Below are 17032 nucleotides of genomic sequence, written 5' to 3'. Positions count from 1 at the left end.
CATCAAATCCCTGAAGGGTTTAAACCCGTTAATATCGAATCCTACGATGGCACAACAGACCCCGCGGTTTGGATTGAGGATTATCTCCTCCATATACATATGGCCCGCGGCGACGATCTTCACGCCATCAAATATCTCCCGCTCAAGCTTAAAGGACCAGCTCGGCATTGGCTTAACAGCCTGCCCGCAGAGTCAATTGGATGCTGGGAAGACCTGGAAGCCGCATTCCTCGACAACTTCCAGGGCACGTATGTGCGACCACCGGACGCAGATGACCTAAGCCACATAATCCAGCAGCCAGACGAATCGGCCAGGCAATTCTGGACACGGTTCTTAACAAAGAAAAATCAAATCGTCGACTGTCCGGATGCAGAGGCCCTCGCTGCCTTCAAACATAACATCCGCGACGAGTGGCTGGCCCGGCACCTAGGACAGGAAAAGCCGAAATCCATGGCAGCCCTCACATCACTCATGACCCGCTTCTGTGCGGGAGAGGATAGCTGGCTAGCTCGCAGCAACAACCTCAGCAAAAACGCTGGCAGTCCGGATACCAAGGACCGCAATGGCAGGTCGCGTCGAAACAAAAACAAACGCCGCATTAACGGCGACAGCAATGAGGATACGGCAGTCAACGCCGGATTCCGAGGCTCCAAGCCCGGTCAACGGAAGAAGCCATTCAAAAGAACCACTCCGGGCCCGTCCAATTTGGACCGAATACTCGACCGCTCCTGTCAAATACATGGAACCCCCGAAAAGCCAGCTAACCACACCAACAGAGATTGTTGGGTATTCAAGCAGGCAGGCAAATTAATCGCCGAAAACAATGACAAGGGGCTACACAGCGATGACGAGGAAGAGACCCGGCCGCCGAACAACAGAGGACAAAAGGGATTCCCCCCTCAAGTTCGGACGGTAAACATGATATACGCAACGCATATACCCAAGAGGGAGCGGAAGCGTGCACTAAGGGACGTATACGCGATGGAGCCAGTCGCCCCAAAATTCAACCCATGGTCCTCTTGCCCGATCACTTTCGATCGAAGAGACCATCCGACCAGTATCCGCCATGGCGGATTCGCCGCATTGGTTTTAGACCCAATCGTCGATGGATTTCACCTCACGAGAGTCCTGATGGACGGCGGCAGTAGCCTGAACCTGCTTTATCAGGATACAGTGCGCAAGATGGGCATAGACCCTTCAAGGATTAAACCTACAAAGACAACCTTCAAAGGCGTCATACCAGGTGTCGAGGCCAGTTGTACAGGCTCAGTTACACTGGAAGTGGTCTTCGGATCCCCGGATAATTTCCGAAGCGAGGAGTTAATCTTCGACATAGTCCCATTCCGCAGTGGCTATCACGCTCTGCTCGGACGAACCGCGTTCGCAAAATTCAACGCGGTGCCGCATTATGCATACCTTAAGCTCAAGATGCCAGGCCCTCGTGGAGTCATCACGGTCAATGGAAACACGGAACGCTCCCTCCGAACGGAGGAACATACAGCGGCTCTCGCGGCAGAAGTACAGAGCAGCCTTTTAAGGCAATTTTCGAGTCCGGCCGTTAAACGACCGGACACGGCCAAACGCGCCCGGAGCAACATCAACCAAGACCACCTGGCACGTTCCGAGCACGCGTAGCAATGCGGCCTCAACCCCAGCCCTCGCACAATTGTAAGACAAACTCTCCGCGTACATAATTACGCCCTGGAGATACCATGGGCATAGGGGGAGAGGCACAACCACAACAGACCCAGAGTGCGGTTCGACCACACCAGGGGCTCCCAAGTGTGTCGCTCTTTTTATCTTTTATTTCTCTCTTTTTTATACAGAACTCTGTCCGGCGGCGAACCTGCCGAACTCATGATGCAACAGCCAGGGAGGGACAAAGGCTGCGACGAACACTCAGGTGGTCTCCATTACGAGCATTAAATTTGTTAAATACACCATTCCGCGGCCTACCCCTGGAGGGAGACGCCTTTAATTCGTCCAATCCCTTGCTTTCCGCACTATTTGTATCATTCCGCACTCATAGCAGATCTTCTCGAATAAAATGCAGCACTTTTTGCCCATAATTGCATTACCTTATATATATATATGTTCATTTACGACATGTTGCATCCGTACATTTTGGTACGGCCAAATACACCAGGGGCTTATGTTCCCCGCATTATGGTGTGATAAAGTCCGAACACTTTCACAAGTGCGGCACCCCGAACTTATAGCATTATATGAATCGGCTCCGAATCATGTCTTGGGTCAATAGTTGGGTTTGCCCGGCTCCCATGTTTGGCACCTTACGTTCCGTTCTATCGGCTAAGGTAGCACTGGGAGAACCACTGCGATTGCGCCCCGGTTGAGCCGGGTTAACGCCTCAGTGGAGAAAGCTAAAACTGACTGTCATGATAAGGCGAGAGACTGGTCGCTGTTCGAGAGGTCTTTTCGGGTCCTTAAAGACCTACGCCGCTTCGAGCGAAGTACCGGATAATGTCCGACGAAGGCGTGGATAGCGCCCCGAATTCGGTCTTCCGAATACTAGGGGCTTCGCCGAAATTTAAAATTATAGAATTCTATGGCTAAGTGAGAGTGTTCAAGCACTATAAGTCCGGTTGCCTTGTTCGTTGTGTTGAGCGCCTCCCTAGATGGACCCAAAAATGGGAACAAGAGTGCTCAAGTTTATCCCGAACACCCCAGCACTCGTGGCATGGGGGCTGAAGCCGACGACTTGCCATCTCTCAGATTTAATAAACGGCCGCACAGAAGGTAATATTTTAAATTAACAAGCGTTGCTTAGCGCATATGAACAAAGTTTTCAGCGCACAGGATAACACATTGCGAATTTACTCAATAATTACATCCCTGGGGCACTCATCCGCAATCTTGCGGGCACCCTTCAGGACAGTCTTATAGTACATCTCGGGCGTACGATATTCCTTGCCCGCTGGTGGCGCGTCAGTGATTAGCTTCTCCGCATCCAGCTTGCCCCAATGCACCTTTGCGCGGGCAAGGGCCCGACGAGCACCTTCAATACAGGCGGAGCGCTTGATAACCTCCACCCAGGGGCACGCATCCACCAACCGTCGCACGAGGCCGAAGTAGCTCCCAGGCATGGCCTCTCCAGGCCACAGCCGGACTATGAGGCCCTTCATGGCCTGCTCGGCCACCTTGTGGAGCTCGACCAGCTGCTTCAGCTGGTCGCTAGGGGGCACCGGATGGCCGGCCTCAGCATACTGAGACCAGAAGACCTTCTCCGTTGAGCTCCCCTCCTCGGCTCGGTAGAATGCGGCGGCATCAGACACGCTGCGAGGCAGATCTGCAAACGCCCCTGGAGAGCTCCGAATTCGGGTAAGTAACACGTAATTTACATTCACATGCTTGCTTTGCATGAAAAATGCCTTACCCGCCGCTATCTTCCTCACCAACTCAATCTCCTGAAGGGACTTATGGGCATCGGCCTTGGCAGTTTTGGCACTTTCGAGAGCCGAGGCAAGCTCGGACTCTCGAGTCTTTGAGTCACGCTCCAAACTCTCATGCTTTTCCATGAGAGCCTGGAGCTCTTGCCGAACCACCGCCACCCGCGCCTCCTGCTTTTCTCGCTCTGCCCGTTCCGCGGCCGCATTGCGTTCGGCCGCGGACACGGCCTCCTTCAGGGTCGCCACCTCGTTCGTGGCCCCTGCAGTACCCATGTTATCCTTGTTATTTTTGTTGCAACCTAAATCCTTTTCTGTAAGGTACAAGTTCAAAGTGGTGTTACTCACCTTCTTTGTCCTGGAGCTGCTTCTTGGCGCGGCCGAGCTCTTGCTCGGACCGCTCGAGCTCCTGCTTCAAAGCACCGACCTCCGCAGTCAGTGCGGCAGAGGTCAGCAGCGCAGCCTGCAACCCATATTGACATAATTTTTTAGCAACCCTGCGTATATCTTCTTTTTTTCAGATCCTCAGTCCGGCTTTTCTTTCCGAACACCGAACCGAGCATCAGGGGCTACTGTCTATGCGGTATTACATTGCATATTTTTAACTTCTTACCTCAAAGCCTGATAGAAGGCTACTGCAGGCTTCGGTCAGCCCGCTCTTGGCAAGCTGTACCTTCTGAATCACCGCACTCATAATAGTGCGGTGTTCTTCCTCGATGGAAGCGCTCTGCAGCGCCTCCAACAAATTGTCCGGCGCCTCCGGTTGGACGGAAGCTGCCGGCGTCACGGTCTTGCCCTTCGTGCGAAGGGGCCGCCGGCCGGACTCCGGAACCACTGCGGGTTCTGATGTGGAGTCCGGCGCAAAGTCCGGGAGGCCGCCTTGTGGCGCCTCCGGAGCCTCCCCCTGATGGGTCCCTTCTTGGGATCCCACCTCGGCGTCCTCGGTGTCGCGAGGGGTGGAGGCGGTCGGGATGGAGTCTACATCCGACGGAGCCAACGACCCGCTCGATGAAGCGGGGAGATCATCATTGGCCGGACTACAGGCAGCATGCGGCATCAGAATGACACTATGTGACGCAGAAAAAGAAATTATAAATCATTCAGGAATCCGGATACTTACGATCTCGCCGGAGGCCTGGCCCTTGAAGGCCATTCTTCCTCGCCAACGTTGATGTTGGCGGAGCTGTCCGGGGGAATAGTCCTTCCCCTCTTGGACCCTTCGGCCTCCCCTGTTGGGGAAGCCTTCCTCTTCCTCTCTCCCTCCTCTGGGAGAGAGTCCTCTTTCTCCTCCTCGTTTTCGGGGGAGGAGTCCGCCCCGGAGTCGTCGGACACCTGAAAACGGGAACTCTTTCGAGCACCCGTGGCCTCCTTCTTGGCCTTCTTCTCCGGCACCACGTGCGGTGCCGGAACCAGCAGCCTCGCTAGATGGGCGTCTACTGGGTTTTCTGGCATAGGAGCCGGGCAGATAATCTGCTCCGCCTTCCTCATCCAGTCCTGTCAAAGGAAAAGGGGAAATTAAAACCCGCATAGAGTCAAACTATGAAAAGCAAGTGTCCCGTAAAGGGGTAGAATCACTTACCTCGTCGGCTTGGCGCTGCGAGCGAAATCCGCGATCTTCAGTCGCGGATGCGGGGGCTTCGGCGCCCTTAAACAGCACCCTCCAGGCGCCTTCGTACGTCGTGTCGAAGAGCCCGCTCAGCGCCTGGTGCTGTTCCGGATTGAACTCCCACAGATTGAATGCCCGCTCTTGGCATGGGAGAATCCGGCGGACGAGCATGACTTGGACCACGTTAACCAGCCTGAGCTTCTTCACCAGCTTCTGGATACAGGCTTGGAGTCCCGTCAGCTCCTCCGAACTACCCCACAGCAAGCCCTTCTCTTTCCAGGAGGTGAGCTGCGTGGGGATACCAGATCTGAACTCGGGGGCCGCCGCCCACGTAGGGTCGCGCGGCTCGGTGATATAGAACCACCCCGATTGCCACCCCTTGACGGATTCCACGAAGGCCCCTTCGAACCAAAGGACGTTGGGCATCTTGCCCAACATGGCGCCTCCGCACTCCGCTTGAGTGCCCTTCACTACCTTCGGCTTGACATTGAAGGTCTTGAGCCACAAGCCGAAGTGGGGCTGGATGCAGAGGAAGGCCTCGCACACGACGATAAACGCCGAGATGTTGAGGATGAAGTTCGGCGCCAGATCATGGAAATCCAGGCCGTAGTAGAACATGAGCCCCCGGACAAAGGGGTGAAGTGGAAAGCCCAGTCCGCGGAGGAAGTGGGGAAGAAAAACGACCCTCTCATGGGGCCTGGGGGTGGGGATGAGCTGCCCCTCGTCGGGCAGCCGGTGCGCGATGTCGCCGGACAGGTAGCCGGCGCTGCGCAGTCTTTCGATGTGCTCCTCCGTAACGGAGGAGGTCATCCACTTGCCTCCCGCTCCAGACATGACTGGGGAAGGTTGAGACGAGATGTGCGGGCTTGGGCGCTGGAGCTCGAGTGCGCGGAGATGGATAAGCAAAGGAGGAAGAAGGCGTAGGTGAAAAGGTGAATCCTTATCCCTTATATGGGCGGGCGAAGTCTACGCGTCCCCCACCGGCCTGGTAAAACTCGCTTATCCCCCAAGCGTCACCATCAATGGCGCGGTTGGGTTACCCACGTCCGTATTGATGAGAATCCCGGATTAAGGGGGAACACGATCTCTGCTTCGACAAGACGTGCCAAGGAAACCGCTTCGCTAAATGCGCTGAGGTGGTAGAGTAAAAAACGATTCAAGTAATGGCTTGGTAGTGGCGTGACGTCATGCCGCAAAAAACGTCAGCAGATTGAACTTGTGTATATATTATTCTCTCTACGGTGGAATGTGGAATTTATTTTGCAGAGCCGGACACTATCCTGGTGTTCACAATCTTCTATCATTCGGAGGAGGAACCCGCCTTGCAATGCCAAGCAATATACGCGCCGGACTTATCGTCATTGAAGCCTGGTTCAGGGGCTACTGAGGGAGTCCTGGATTAGGGGGTGTCCGGATAGCCGGACTACCATCATCAGCCGAACTATCATCGGCCGGACTATCATCATCGACCGGACTCCAAGACTATGAAGATACAAGATTGAAGACTTCGTCCCGTGTCCGGATGGGACTTTCCTTGGCGTGGAAGGCAAGCTTGGCGATACGGATACGTAGATCTCCTACCATTGTAACCGACTCTATGTAACCCTAGCCCTCTCCGGTGTCTATATAAACCGGATGGCTCTAGTCCGTAGGACACAACAACAACAACAACCATTACAATCATACCATAGGCTAGCTTCTAGGGTTTAGCCTCCTTGATCTCGTGGTAGATCCACTCTTGTAAACATCCACAATATCCATATCAATCAAGCAGGACGTAGGGTTTTACCTCCATCAAGAGGGCCCGAACCTGGGTAAAACATCATGTCCCTTGTCTCCTGTTACCATCCGCCTAGACGCACAGTTCAGGACCCCCTACCCGAGATCCGCCGGTTTTGACACCGACAACCGCCTTTAGTACCGGTTCATTACCCCATCCGGTACCAAAGGCCAACCCATTAGTACCGGTTGGAGCCACCAACCAGTACTAATGGTTGTGCGCTGCCACCCGCGGTGCACTTTGTTTGGTCCCACCTCGCCGAGCAAAGAGCAGCCGCACTGATTTATAAACCTAGCCGTGGCTGCTCCTTCGAACTCCTCTATATAGCAGGCTTCTGGGCCTAACTAGGGTGTGCTGCCCTGTGAGCCTGCCGGCCCTTCTGGGCCTTAATTTGCACACCCTAGGTCTGGCAGGACCACTGGATAGTGCCCCAACAATTTTCTATATAGCTTTTTCTTTTATGCGTTATATATTTTCTTCTATTTATTTTTGAGTAATTTTTTATATAGGTTTTTCTTTTCTGCTTTATTTTTTTCTTCTATTTATTTCTGAGTAGTTTTTTTGCTGTATTTAGTTTCTTTGTCGTGACCCTCTCTACTCTTTCGCACATGCTATGCGGGTGAAATCATGATACCTTCAACATTTTCAGAGTTCGTTTTGTAGTGATTTTCAATTTCACGGTCATTTAGCTCTGATCTAAACAAATCGGTGACTGAAAAACAGCAAATGATGTCAGAACGTGTTGGAAATTGATGACGTCGCTTCGAATGCTGCATAATGCCGGCTCAAAAAAAGTCTGGAGTTCAAATAAGTTTGAAAAAAATGAAGTGCCCGTGTAACACATGAGTTCTCGTCCGAAACCCTGATACTCCGAAAGAGATTGTCCAGTTTGTACACAAAGTGCGTCCAGTTTTTGCCGTGACACTCTCTACTCTTTCATACATGCTATGCGGGTGAAATGATGATACCATGCCAAGTTTCAACATTTTTAGAGTTTATTTTGTTGTGATTTACTGTTTCACGGTCATTTAGCTCTCTAAACAAATTGGTAAATGACTGAAAAACAGCAAATGATGTCAGAACGTGTTGGAAATTGATGACGTTGCTTTGAATGTTGCATACTGAACGCAAAAAAATCTAGAGTTCAAATAAGTTTTAAAAAAATTAAGTGCCCGTGTAACAGATGAGTTCTCGTCCGAAACCCTGATACTCCGAAAGAGATTGTCCAGTTTGTACACGAAGTGCGTCCAGTTTTTGCTGTGACCCTCTCTACTCTTTCACACATGTTGTTGGGGAATGTAGCAATAATTCAAAATTTTCCTACGTGTCACCAAGATCAATCTATGGAGATTCTAGCAACAAGAGAGGGAGTGGATGAGTGTATCTTCATACCCTTGAAGATCACGATGCGGAAGCGTTACAAGAACACGGTTGGTGGACTCGTACACGCAGCGATTCAGATCACGGTCGATTCCGATCTAAGCGCCGAACGGACGGCGCCTCCGCGTTCAACACACGTACAGCCCAGGGACGTCTCCTCCTTCTTGATCCAGCAAGGCGAGATGAGAAGTTGAGGGAAAACTCCAGCAGCACGACAGCGTGGTGGTGATGGAGCTCGTGGTTCTCTGCAGGGCTTCGCCAAGCACTATGGAGGAGGAGGAGGTGTTGGAGGAGGGAGGGGCTGCGCCAGAGGAGGGTAGAGGAGGCGTCCTAGGGTTCCCTAGGGGAGGGGTGGCGGCCACAGGGGAAACCCTAGATGGGTTTGGGCGCCCCCACCCCTAGGTAACTTGGCCCCCAAGCCGGGAGGGGCAGCTGCCCTAGGGGAGGTGCCCCCACCTCTCCAGGTTAGTGAGAGGGATTGCACTACTAGGGAAAAGCCTAGCAGCAGCGCGGGTTTTTGGCCTCTCAGTAGCGCGGGGACATGCGCTACTAATAAGGCGCTACAGCTAACGTATAGTAGTAGCGCCTATTGTCCCACGCTACTGCTATACATGAATAGTTGTAGCGCTGTTTAGAAAAGGGCGCTGCTGATATTATCTGCAGCGATGTTTACCGGGAAGCGCTACTGGTTATGCGGCGCTACTGCTAAATTTCCCCCCCTCCCTACTACTAGTTTTATTAGTTTTTTTTCCTGCATATTTGTTTTTGTATTTGTTTTATATTTGAATAGGCTTTATACAATAATCTTTAGCATATCATACATATACAAATGTAATCATAGCATATACATACAATTAGTCTCATCAAATCATGTCATCATCATAATCATCATCCAACACAAAGTGGGCTCTCGTCATCATCTCGAAAGTAGCGATACAAGTCTCAATTACTTGCAAATACATCGTCATCCATCTAAACAATGGTATACGCGAGAAGAGCTATCACTTTGAGTTCATGAGTTCATATCCCTCTCTCGCATTAGCGTGAACCTAAACTAACTATTGCCTGTCGCTCGAAAACCGGAAACCGGTACACCTGGGCCTGACACTCCGGCCACTTGTCGTATATATACTCCTGGTGTAGCACTTATTCACCATCGATGATCTATGCACCTGCATCATCACATGAGTTGATGATATGCAACATATATAGTTAAGCAACAGAAAGAGACAGACTTGGCAAAAATAGAAAAAACATATCATAAGCATAAATAACAAAGTTCATTGTACCCCAAAATGCCCTAACTAGAGTGATTTTCGCTAGTCGAGGAGGAGGACGGTTTAATTGCATCACAAATCAAGTTTCACCGTGCATAACTCAAAGTTTTGTCATACAGAAAGTACGGACTAAACGGACACATTGTCATATATCGACAATCACTCCAACATGTCGTTCCATCCAGCCATGTCAGGGAGATAGTCCCCGAGCCTAGTGAAAGGCTTCAGGTCGAGACGCTAAGCGACTACCCATGTTTGGACGTCTTCCCGCGACATTTGTCCTTCTTTGTAGAACATCCCTGTTTTTCCGACGACCTCCTTCATGACGATTTGGGCAAGTTTGCGCTAGATGTGATAGAACTCGGCTCGAAGTCGATGATCCTCGATATCTCCTACGTTCTTTGCCCATTGCAGAATATGGGCATCGCCGGATCTAGGTGACATGCGAAGGTTCTGGTGATCCCGTCTGTACTCCAGCATGTGGTGTAGGACATAGAATCCATCATTAAGAGAATCGTTCGGTTGCTGGATGCAGCAAAAGTCGGTCTTATGGCCGAAGGCGACCCTGCCGCCCCTTCTCTTCTTGTCCCTGTCGTGGTTCTAAGTCTGACAGTAGAATGGGGGGTAGGTATGGAGAGGCAAGATCCTAGCTATGGAGTAGTTGTACACACGAGTGTTTTACGAGTTCAAGCCCTTCGCGGAGGAAGTAACAGCCCTACGTCTCGGAGGTCGGAGGCGGTCGACTGGTTTATGTGTATATGAGTTACAGGGGTGCGAACCCTTTACACTGAGGAGGGGGTGGCTTATATAGAGTTCGCCAGACCCCTCCGACCCTCAGTTATGTAGGGTTTAAAGTACATTAAGATAGGGGGTTACTGGTAATGCCCTCATAAAATACCATGAAGACTATTAAAGCTACTTAATGACAGACCGTTGCGTGCTGAGTGACTTTAGGTCTCCTGGCCGTCGAGTGGTTAGCTTCATGGTCGAGTGGCTATCTTCATCGTCGAGTGAAGTCCCTCTTGGTCGAGTGAAGTCCCCTTGGTCGACTGGAAGGTAGCTTCTTCTAAGGATGTCCTTGGGTATGGTACCTAGGATAGGACCATGACCCTACCCTAGGTACATGACTTCATCATTAGCCCCCGAATGGATCGAGGTTCGAGTGAGGAAGGGGTTGATAATTTTCTCCGACCTATTTCCCGTGCTCTGATGATGTCGTATCCTGGATCAGCGATTTTTCTTTTTTGGCGTTGGCATCAACTTTTCTTTCAGTCGCCTTGATCCATTCTTTTCTGCTGTCGAGTGAACTTTTGAACTTAGTGAACTGCCGAGCGACGGATCGCAGGAAATCTACCGTCTGACAGATTGATCTGGCGTTAGCGGATTTTGTGGGAACCAAATTTTGGGAAGCGCGCGAAGCGGGGCGGACCGCGGTACTCGGATGGGATAAGGCGTGAACGCCTCGATTACCGCGCCGCCTTTTTCTCCATGTATCACGCGTGTGCGACTATTTCGGGATGTGATAGGACCGTCCGAGCCTACTTGTCAGACACTCGGAAGCGTCCTTATATAAAGCGCCGGGCGAGGGTTTTTGAACAGTGCATTCCCATTCTCCTCTCTGCCCTCTTTGCCTCCGCCTGCTGTGCCTGCTCTCGCCTCCGCTTATCCACTAATCCCGTGCTTCGTCGGCGACAATGGTGAAGGAGAAGACGGCAGCCTTGGAGCGCGCGAAGAAGGCGACGGCGACGGGGAAAGCGAAGGGGGGAGTGTCCAGTCGGGGCGGATCTTCATCAAGGTCCCGCCTGCCAAAAGGTTAGGTCCAAGGGGATTGGATCCGTTCGACCATCACCGAGACGGATCTTAATGACCTGGCCAACGAGGGTCTGATTCCCCACGGGTCAGCAAGGCTTCCGGGGACCGAGTGTCAACCGCAGCCGCAGGAGGGTGAGTGTGTTCTCCTAGCCACTCATGTAGACCGTGGATTCTCTCTGCCGCCGAGTGTTTTCTTCTGAGGGTTTCTAAACTTATTTGGGGCGCAACTCCACCATTTCACTCCCAATTCTATTGCCTATCTTGCTGCTTTCGTGTCCATGTGCGAGAACTTCCTGGGTTGTCGACCACACTGGGGTCTCTTTAAGCACATATTCACCTGTCGCTCACAGACGGTGAAAAAGGCGAGTCCGGATGATGAGAGGACCAAGGTTATCCAGATGTGCGCGGGTCTTGGGATTCAGATGAGGAATAAGAGTACTTTCCCGGCCATGACTCTTCCTGAGTCGGTCAGAGGGTGGCAGTCGACTTGGTTCTACTGCCAAGACGAGTCGACGTCGGGGCAGTCGACTGGTCTCCCTCCGTTCTCCATGGACCGAGTGGACAAACACTTTTCTCTGAAGGTGCTTCCTGAGGAGAAAGCTCAGGTAAAAATGTTGATGGAGCGCGTAGTCCAACTCGTTAGGGACGGAGTGACGGGTATGGATCTTCTGGAGGTCTTCCTTAGACGGCGCATCCAACCGCTTCAGTACCGAGGCCACCCGATATGGCTGTACTGTGGTACCGAAGACACCACTCGGGTCCATCCAGAAGCGGTCAATGACGCCACACTGGAGAGGTGGGTGGCCGCAATCACAGGGAATAAGGACAACCCTCGAGGGGCCAGGAGGATCCCGCCACTCGACTGTACCTACACACCGGACACGGTATGACCACTTATCTCCAATTGTAATCTTGCTTTATTCATTCTGCTTCGCTGCGAATTGGTCGATTGATCCTTGTTTTGTTGTCTGACAGGCCACCACTGATTTATACTCGATGCCCAATGGAGCGCAAACACCGACTGAGGAGGAGGAAGGAAGTGGGGGCGAAAGCCCGGAGGAGTGGGATTCGGATGCTGACGATGATGATGAGGGTGATGACTCTGGTGAGGAGGAAGAGGAGGAGGAGGAGGAGGAGGAGGAAGTTGTACCTCCTCGCTCGGAAAGACGCTCGAAGCTTGTCCATGATCCCGCAGCCGAGTGTGGTAAGGGGGTCCCAACCGTCACGCAGTCGTCCAAGCGCCCTCGGACTACTTCTCCGGTGCCGACTGAGAAAGCTCCGAAGCAATCTTGAGTGGCACCGTCGAAGTCGGCGAAGGTCTTGCCGAAGATGAAGATGGTGATCCCCACTATCTCAGGGTAATGGTGTAGCTTGAGTTTGTCTGTTCCACATGAACTTATTCTTGGTCGACTCATGAGCTAATCGACTGACTTCTGGAACTGCAGCGCTGCTACTTCTGATACCTCGGCCAGAGCTGAAGACTAGGAGATGGAGGATGCTGTTACTTCGAAACCTGGTATGACTCTTGTAGTTCTGTCTTCAGTCGATTGGCTTCTTGTCTCTAATTTTGATTCTTTTTCTGCAGCTTCATCTAACGTCGTTATCGACCTTCCCGACGACGACGACGAGGAACCACCGAGGCAGAGAAGGAGCAAGAAAGCGTCTGCTGGCAAGGCGGCTCAGGACGTGCCAGCACCCGAGACATTGGTCGTGGAGGGAGACAATGTCACTCGGCCTACCGTAACATTTGCGGTGCCGTTGACGAGTGCTCGTCCTTCATCGTCGAGTGCTGCTCAACCCTCGCTTTTCTCAACCTACCACGTTCCAGAAGACCAAGCTAGTGCTGCTAAAGAAGCAATACGCCAAGCAGGGGTCATGATGGAGCAAGTGAAGGCAATACGAGAAGCCAGCCAGGCAGCCTATGACACCAGTTCAGCTCTTCAGAGTAATGTTCAGGTCAGTCGGTCACTGCCTGTTCTGTTAGGATATGATATCTGAAAACTCTTCTTTCTAAAATTCCTAGAGTTTGTCCTACACCCACTGGGTGTGTCGATTGAAATTCCAGGTTAGTGGGCGCATGCTGAGTGCACCCACCGGGTGTAGTCCCCAAGGCTATGGTGGACTGCTGGCAGTCGACCATAGTCTTTATGTCTTAAGTTTTTTCCTTACTCGACTAGGTCGAATAGATTCATAGACTGGTGGGGGCACGCTGAGTGCACCCACTAGGTGTAGTCCCCGAGACTGTGGTCGACTGCTGGCAGTCGACTATAGTCTGAAGAACACCTGCCATTTTTTTTGTTGGTCGACTGGTCGACTCTAACTGATGAAACTAGTGGGGGCATGCTGAGTGCACCCACTGGGTGTAGTCCCCGAGACTGTGGTCGAATGTTTGTATTCGGTCGTAGTCTTAGAAACGCTATGATTTTCCCTTAGTCACTCGGAAGTGAATTGTCTTTGACATCCGTCGATTGATTCTTCGTAGAAATCCTGCAACGTTGTGGCCCGTTATACTGAGTTGGAGAACAAACACATCCAGCTCGAGCTTGATCTGAAACTGACCCAAGAGAACATAACGAAGGCGAAGGAGGAAGCTAAAGGTATGTTTGGTGAGGCCTCCGACGACTGCCTTTGTCTCTCGTTTGTTTCAGAGTCTGATCTCACTGTAACTTTGCAGACAAAGTGAGGGATGCCTTGAAGAAGAAAGACCTTGACTTGGCTGAGTTGCAGAAAACGGCTTTAGAGAGGACCAAGCTCGGAGATGAAAAACTGGCTTCAGTCACCAAGCTTGAAGAAGAGAACACCAATCTGAAGGCTGCTCTTGATGCTGCTAACAAGGAGGTCAGTCGACTGAAAAGTGACAAGGTTGCCCTGAATAACAAGGCCAGTGAGTGGGTGGGAAAGAAGAACGATCTGGAGGCTTATCTGGGTGGACTCGCCAAGAAGCTATTCCTCATGCTTGAAGGTAATCTTTTGTGTCAAACAGACGTTTTAACTATGATCTCCGACTGTTGTCTTGACTCGGTGGTTGTGCTTGCAGAATTTTGCCAGAACTTTGAAGAGGAGATTGGTCGACTGGAAATAAACCTGGATCCAATCAACTCTCCCGTGAAAGATGAAGTCACCATGAATGTGCTCTGGCTTGAATCTCGCATTGCTGCTGTCGTCGAATATCTCGCAAGGCTGAAGGTCGCAACTTCTCGCATCGACACAACACTCTGGCCAAGAGAGACGCTCCAGAACGACCTCGAGTCTCTGATGACTCGACTGAACGAGGTCCCAAGTCGAGTGCAGGAGTGGAAGAAGTCTTCTGCCAGGTGTGGCGCGGATGTTGCTCTGTCTCTGGTCCGCATTCACTGCAAGGATGCACGAGAGGACAAGCTGGTGGCCCTTAGGGTGGCTAACACCAAGAAGCATGATTTCCGATCTTTCATGGAGACCTTCATCGCTGCTGCCACTCGGATTGCAGATGAAATCGACCTGGATGAGTTTGTTGCACCTTCCAGCCCTCCACAGGAGGGGTAAAAAACTTCTTAGCTTGATACTTTAAATTTGCCTCGGTATGCCGAGTGAATTTTGTAACCAACAAACCTTAACAGGCTTAGCGCCTGAGCACTTTCGGTTCTGTTAAGTGTTATCTGAACTTGGATTTGACGTTGAATATGTTTGCATTTGGTTTGAGGTGTCTTTTGCAGGCAAAAGCGAGGCGCTCATTGCAATCGACTTGTTCCCCGATACACTTAGGCAAGCACTGGGCTGCAGCTAAGCCCCCGAGTGGGGAGGTCTGCTCTCCACTCGTTAGGATTTTCAAAAACTTAGGCGAGCACTGGGCTGCAGCTAAGCCCCCGAGTGGGGAGGTCTGCTCTCCACTCGGTAGGATTTTCAAAAACTTAGGCGAGCACTGGGCTGCAGCTAAGCCTCCGAGTGGGAGGTTCGCTCTCCACTCGGTAGGATTTTCAAAAACTTAGGCGAGCAATGGGCTGCAGCTAAGCCTCCGAGTGGGAGGTTCGCTCTCCACTCGGTAGGATTTTCAAAAACTTAGGCGAGCACTGGGCTGTAGCTAAGCCCCCGAGTGGGAGGTTCGCTCTCCACTCGGTAGGATTTTCAAAAACTTAGGCGAGCACTGGGCTGTAGCTAAGCCCCCGAGTGGGAGGTTCGCTCTCCACTCGGTAGGATTTTCAAAAACTTAGGCGAGCACTAGGCTGCAGCTAAGCCCCCGAGTGGGAGGTTCGCTCTCCACTCGGTAGGATTTTCAAAAACTTAGGCGAGCACTGGGCTGCAGCTAAGCCCCCGAGTGGGGAGGTCTGCTTTCCACTCGGTAGGATTTTCAAAAACTTAGGCGAGCACTGGGCTGCAGCTAAGCCTCCGAGTGGGAGGTTCGCTCTCCACTCGGTAGGATTTTCAAAAACTTAGGCGAGCACTGGGCTGCAGCTAAGCCTCCGAGTGGGAGGTTCTCTCTCCACTCGGTAGGATTTTCAAAAACTTAGGCGAGCACTAGGCTGCAGCTAAGCCCCCGAGTGGGAGGTTCGCTCTCCACTCGGTAGGATTTTCAAAAACTTAGGCGAGCACTGGGCTGCAGCTAAGCCCCCGAGTGGGAGGTTCGCTCTCCACTCGGTAGGATTTTCAAAAACTTGGGCGAGCACTGGGCTGCAGCTAAGCCTCCGAGTGGAAGGCTGGCTTACCACTCGGTAGGATTTTGTTTAACTTAGGTGAAACGGATTTCGCAGCTAAGCCTTCGAGTGGAAGGCTGGCTTACCACTCGGTAGGATTTTGTTTAACTTAGGCGAAACGGATTTTGCAGCTAAGCCTTCGAGTGGAAGGCTGGCTTACCACTAGGTAGGATTTTTTTTACAGACTTGGGCGAATCAGATTCACAGCCAAGCCACCCGCTGGGGGATTGTTTTATGTGGACAAAAGTAATAACAATTACTGGGAAAATTAAAAACTCTTTGTCTTTGATAAATAAACTATAGAAGTACTTTTATTACAACTCATCCAAGTGAATACTTAAGTGTAAAAGGGGCGGAGAAGCTCCGCGTTCCAAGCTCGGGGCTCGTCGATCTGATGCTCGACATTGTAAAGACAATATGCTCCATTGTGGAGAACCTTGGTGACGATGAAGGGTCCTTCCCAAGAAGGAGCGAGCTTGTGTGGTTTCTGCTGATCCACTCGGAGGACCAAATCTCCTTCCTGGAAGGCTCGACTCTTCACGTTTTTGTCATGGAAGCGACGCAAGTCTTGTTGATAAATGGTCGATCGGATCAGAGCCATCTCTCTTTCTTCCTCTAAAAGGTCGACTGCATCCTATCGTGCTTGTTCTGCTTCAGCTTTGGTGTAAAGCTCGACCCGAGGAGCATTGTGGAGAAGGTCACTCGGCAAGACTTCTTCAGCTCCATAGACCAAGAAGAACGGAGTTCTTCCAGTCGACCGGTTGGGCGTCGTCCTTAACCCCCAAAGCACCGAGGGAAGTCCGTCGACCCATGCACCAGCCGCATGCTTGAGATCACGCATCAAACGGGGTTTCAACCCTTTGAGAATCAAGCCGTTGGCTTGTTCTACCTGTCCATTCGACTGTGGATGGGCGACTGAAGCATAGTCGACTTGTGTGCCTTGAGACGTGCAGAAAGCTCTGAATTCTTTGGAATCGAAGTTTGACCCGTCGTCAGTGATGGTGGTGTGCAGGACTCCATATCTGAATATCAATTCTTTGATAAAGCTGACAGCAGTACCGACATTGAGGTTCTTGATGGGTTTGGCCTCAATCCACTTGGTGAAC

This window comes from Triticum aestivum, chromosome 7B (assembly GCF_018294505.1).
Source record: "Triticum aestivum cultivar Chinese Spring chromosome 7B, IWGSC CS RefSeq v2.1, whole genome shotgun sequence".
Classification (NCBI taxonomy): Eukaryota; Viridiplantae; Streptophyta; class Magnoliopsida; order Poales; family Poaceae; genus Triticum; species Triticum aestivum.
This window is presented reverse-complemented; position numbering follows the sequence as displayed.